This window comes from Rhipicephalus sanguineus, chromosome 2 (genome assembly GCF_013339695.2).
Source record: "Rhipicephalus sanguineus isolate Rsan-2018 chromosome 2, BIME_Rsan_1.4, whole genome shotgun sequence".
Lineage (NCBI taxonomy): Eukaryota > Metazoa > Arthropoda > Arachnida > Ixodida > Ixodidae > Rhipicephalus > Rhipicephalus sanguineus.
The window spans coordinates 65,114,698-65,120,600 of NC_051177.1; positions in this window are offsets into that span (position 1 = coordinate 65,114,698).

Below are 5,903 nucleotides of genomic sequence, written 5' to 3' on the forward strand. Positions count from 1 at the left end.
CGCTACTGAAACGTTCCGTACGCAATTCCAATATTTCCATTTGTTTTCGTAAGATTGTTATGGAAATATACAGCAAATGTACGAGTAAGATGTAAAAAATATGTGGATGCCGCAAGGAAACATTGAATTATTAGAACGACATACGTAACCTTGAAGTACACACGAGAGCACGAGCTGTACAGCAGCATTAGACACTGGTACGCGGTGGCAATATAAATGGAAGCTCATTATAAATGACCATTGACTTTCACACATGCGCGTTGGGCTTTCTACGGCGCAACACTTTTACTTTGTCTTTACGTCGCGCCACTGTTGAAGGGATTCGATGGGCACCATCCCGCTGGAGGTATGAGGATATACGGACGCAACGGCCAACACGACAGAAAAGCTTGGAAACTGTGGGTGTTATTTTTGCTGGCCTTCTATGGCATCTGCCAATAACAATAAAAAAGTCAGTTAAATGCACAAAAATAGAAGTTAAAAGTACCCAGAAAGTAGCCATGGAGCCAATGGGAAATTTTCATCGCCAGAGAGGGTTGTAAAGTAGGTGATCTTGGCTCAAAGTAGCCATTAAGGGCATACCTGCGTGGATAAGCAAGTTATAAGCTGGGGATTGGCTAGATATATCATTATATTAATGCGACCATCATTGTCCAGGATTGTGATTCTGTTTGAGTTACATATATATGGCTGTGTTCCAATTATGGATAGCTTCGTAGACAGTCTACGTTGAATGCTTAAAAGACAGCATCGAGCCCTAGTCGTCCGAGCAATGAAACGCGGGTGGATGACCTCTATGCGATGTGAGAGGGAGCTAAAGAAAACAAAGAGAATTGTGATTTCTTTGCCTTCTGTCATGCTCAAATGTGTGAGCAATCGAACGCAGCTTGCATTAAGCGCGTAAACGAGCGTCTACCTGTGCGCAGACGACCAGCCGCCTTCTTGTTTAGACAGTAATGTAGCCTGCAGTGCATTTTTTTTTTCGATGCCGTCTTCACGCAGCTGTCTATTTTGCTGGCTGCATGAGAAGTGGACTGAGACTTAATATGGCCGCTGTCCACTTAGAGGTCTACTTTGCGTCTTCCGGGAGTATTGAAACACGGCCTATATAAGATCGCCCTTGTTTTTTTTTCGTGTATTTATTACCATCGTAGGTAGGCATCGCTGATATTTAAAAAATGTAATCGACTAGCTTGCACTTGTGCTCACTACGAAGGCCGCTGCCTCGGAATTTCGTGTCGACGACAGTCGTTAGTTGTCCGGTCGATATCTCCCCATGTAGCCTCCAGAGCAACCTGATCAAAACATTCGGGCTATTCGTGGTGTTCACCAGCCTAGGCCCGCAAAAGCACCGTCACTGAAATTATGGAGGTGCTCTTCAGTAGCGCTTGAACATTTATATCAAAATACGCGCACAAAGAAAATACGCTTACACGTACATATTTATAAAGAACACATAACCATTATATATGTAGGGCCAAGCCTCCTCTAAAGATGACTCGTAGCTGCAATTTATTTCTGTCAACCTTTGAATGTTTTTACCGCTGAGCCAAGAGTCGTGCTTGTTTTGCATCATCAGGACCGCTCGTGAAACTGGGATCATCCCGCCGAAAACATGGTTGCAACTATGATGAACCATCGTGTAAACGTGCTTGGAGCCACTCTCGCGTTTGCGGCACCTCCGCATTTATTGATCACCCTGAGCCATCCTTTCATCCATCACTTTAACATGGCTTCGTCGATGTCTTCACGTGCTCATGATATTTTATTCTACGTCCCTCGAGAATGCAAGCATGAGCGTTTTTGAAGTTATGTTATTTTCTCGTAGAACTTCGTATATTTGTGTTTACCGCGTTCGAGCCTTTGAGTATTACTCGGGAAGCGAGGGGATCATTCGGCTCATCCGTCACCTTTCGGCCAAATGATGAAGTACAAATTTATCGTATTTTTTCCAGCACTTTGCCTTTGCTTTATTTCAGTAGCTCTGGAACTTATACAGAAATTCTGTGTTCTGACACCATTTGAGGACTCTTTAATGAGACTAGAAATAGAATAGGTATAACGAAATATTCATGAAGCACACAGATTTCCCGCCATCTCACAACAGTATTAAGGCATCTAATTTACCACTTTCATCGTAGTGTGTTCAGTGCTGGGGACTCAATTTAAGTGCATCAAATTTTTCACGGTTGCCATCCAGGGACGACGTGTTTTCTACAAGCAAGTCATTGTGGCGTCATCCACAGTCGTAGCAGCCACAAAAGAGAGTCAGGAATATATAAATTGGTAGAGATAAATATGATGTAATTTCTTGGAAAGTCTAAAGATGAACGCGTGCTGTAGCTTACTCTGGCCAGCTACCACAACCGCCGATGATAGACTCCAAAGAATAATAGTGATTATTATGTTGCGGAAGATAATGCTGATGATAATGATAATGATGAGGATAAAAAAAAGCCCGTCCGGGCTTGTGAGTATGTTTATATGAGTCCGCGAATTGGTGGCTCCATTAGACGTTTGTTGTCTAGTGGCTTGAAAAAAACTTGTAATAGTCTAATGGCGCCTAAAGAAAAAGGAAAAGTCAGCGATGCTTTCTCCAATAGCGCATGTGGCATCTTATCTTAGCAAGTTATCACTTAACAAGTTCTTTTGAGATGCCATATAGAAAACTGCCGCTTTGCCAAAGCACCAGTACCAATTATTTGTGGTTTTGTACTATTCCCCAAATTTCGTTGACATACACCTGGTGCGGGCTCCTTGCAACCAACATTACCCCTTAACGAAAGTCGTATGCGGTGCTTGTGGATGGCTGTACTTATGTAAATTAGAGCAAGCGCCAGCTGCGTCACATTGAAATTGATTTCTTCCCCAACAAACGCGCTACTCTTAAGCACGTTATTACGACCACTGTTTCACTTCGGCATCAGATTATGTTCCCTACTCAGGGCGCCTACTTTGCGGACTAAATCAAATATCAAATAAATAAACTTCATGTTCACATTGGGCTTTTACGACACATGTTGTTTTGTAAGCCCATGTACCACAACTTCAACTACTAACTTGAAGAGGGAAGTCTTGAATTCAAGTCAGAATACAAGAAATACTACACAGGACAAGCGCTGTTCCTTTTGTCTCTCGTTTTTCGCGCTGTAAATTAACTATGAACGCTTACCAACTAGCCCGGCTTAGCACTCTTTTGCACAATACAAGGTGTGACATAGCTGCGCTTTTATACTGCACGTTGTCAACATGAGAGCGAGCAACGTGCTATACGCAACATGGTACGCCGCACTTGGTTGAACTTGGCTGTCAAGAAAACTGTGAGGCTTAAAAATGTCATTATGTATCTGACGCGATGAGTACGACGAGTACCGACGATTACGAAGCTCGTTTGAGCTTTAAGAACCGTTGATAATTCCCTGACTTGAAGATAACCAGTGCCATTCTGCTCCTTGTTAATAACGTCCACGTTGCTTGAATACTCTCCAAACACTGACTAATCATCGGTTATTTTCCATTGTTGCTTAACTTTGCTGTAAGCGATATGCTTGCTTTTCTAAGGCATGGGCGTTATTTAGCAAGCCTAAATAAATAATAGCAACTATTACAGACAAGCAGTTCATCACTGTGGAAAACGTGTACGTCCATTGCAGGGACGCAACGTCCACATCATTCATGACGCGCATTGTTGTTCACGCACCATGGACTCTTGACTGATGGATCATTATGCCGTGTCCCTTAATTCAATACAAGTACAGAGCCCTACTTCAAATAAGTACTGATTCTGTGGTTATTTTTACACGTGACCTAGTTAAGAAACTCGCGTCTCTACTATTGATTTTGCTCTTATTTACGAGCTGGGGCGATGGGCGTCTTTAAGATGATTGATGCATGAACCAGACTAAACTATGATTACTGTACCTGCGTTCGCGGAACCGTAAAGTTCCAAGTTTCCGGACAGGCAAAGCAAGGGAAAGCAATAAATATATTACGAATGCGCCTAGATCACCAAACTAATAATACATGTGGTTCTCTCAAAGAGATTGTTGTAATTTGAAAAAAAACTTGCAGCGAACGGGTGCTTCCCTCCATAAGGCTACCTCTGTGCTGCAATATAAACGTAATCTAGCAGTTCGATGAATATTTTTGAGATGTACTTGAAGATTTCAGTAGCACTGTTAATTAAACATAGATGAAGCGAGAATGCATATCTTTTTTTACGAGAATCAGGCAATCAGCATAGAGCCTGTTTCGAGAAACAGAAAACTCACGGGGACCCTATGCATCCGCCTCACTGGACGCGAAGGCGTAAGATACATTTTTTTTATCTAAATCGATGTATTGGACCTCCAGTAATCACCTCTAAAAGCTTCTCTAACTAACATGATTCTGCAATGCCTCCAGGATAATAATAATATCTGGGGTTTAACGTCCCAAAACCACGATATGATTATGAGAGACGCCGTAGTGGAGGGCTCCGGAAATTTCGACCACCAGAGGTTCTTTAACGTGTACCTAAATCTAAGTACACGGGCCTCAAACATTTTCGCCTCCATCGAAGATGCAGCCACCGCGGCCGGGATTCGATCCCGCGACCTTCGGGTCAGTAGTCGAGCGCCATAACCACCAGACCACCGTGGCGGGGCATGCCTCCAGGATAGAATGCATTTCAGGATAGAATGCATTGTAAGGTTTCTGCACGGCACCTTTATTGCACTGCCTACGAGATCAGCCCACTAAGCAATGACGTCGTGTGATGACATTACCACGTGACATCGCGTTGTGTGACGCAACAGTGACGTGTTGATGACATCATGTAGTATCGTCATCGCGAGATGAGAATTTTGCATCACTTGTGTTGACCTCGCCGACGGGGCACGCAGACGCGGGACACCGGCCAATTGACGCGTTTGATGAGGCATCTAAGGCTGTCGCCTTAATAAGTGCGCACAACGCGTAAACGGGCACTGGCGTAGGAAAGCTTCCCTCACTTAAGGTTTGCTTCGTCCCGTCCACTCATTCTTTCTTGTGCAGGCGAAAATATTAGCGACACACTAGCAGTCGAAAGTGTTAATTTTCGTTTAGCGCCTTCGTTCAGTATATTGCCACGCCCACTTCTTATCCTATTTTGATGTTTTTTGGGTTTGACCAGCAAGGGCGGTTATCAACGCTCGAGGCTGCCCGCGAAGCAGTGTTCGAGAGACTTCTCGATTGTAGTAGATCGTTTTGTTAAGATTTCGCGCCGCACGCGAATGTTCCAGCTTTATCGAGAGATAACGCCGCCACCAGCGATATCGCTGGAAAGTTCGATAGCACCTGTATAAAAACCGACGCACTTGACCGCTTGTCAGTTGATCGACGGACGACGCCCTGTTCGCCGCTATCATTGTACAGCGTGTATTGCTGTAGTTCTAGTTCTCATTTTCCCGTCCACAAGTTCGGCCAAATAAACAGTTTCATTCTGCAAACGCCGACTGCTGTCTTCGTCGACGTCACGACCACGTGACATCTGGTGGAGGTGCTGCTTCTTCCATGATCCGGACGCCGCGTCAAACCGTGAACCCAGCCCACATCGCGAAGAAGACACCGACACCATCAGCGGCAGTCGAGCCAGCCGCAGACTGGAAGGACTACCCCCATAATACGGACCCCTACCGGACAAGACCAGGATCACAACGAAGAAGACAACAGCCACAATGACAGCCGCTGTGGCGCCTGCAACGATCGTCATGCATCAACCGAGGGAGCCGCCGACATTCCGCGGATAACCATGCGAGGATCCAGAAAGCTGGCTGGAGGCATACGACCGGGTCTCCACGTTCAACAACTGGGACTGCGACGAGAAGCTACGCCATGTCTACTTCGCCCTTGAAGATGGCGCAAGGACCTGGTTCGAGAATCGA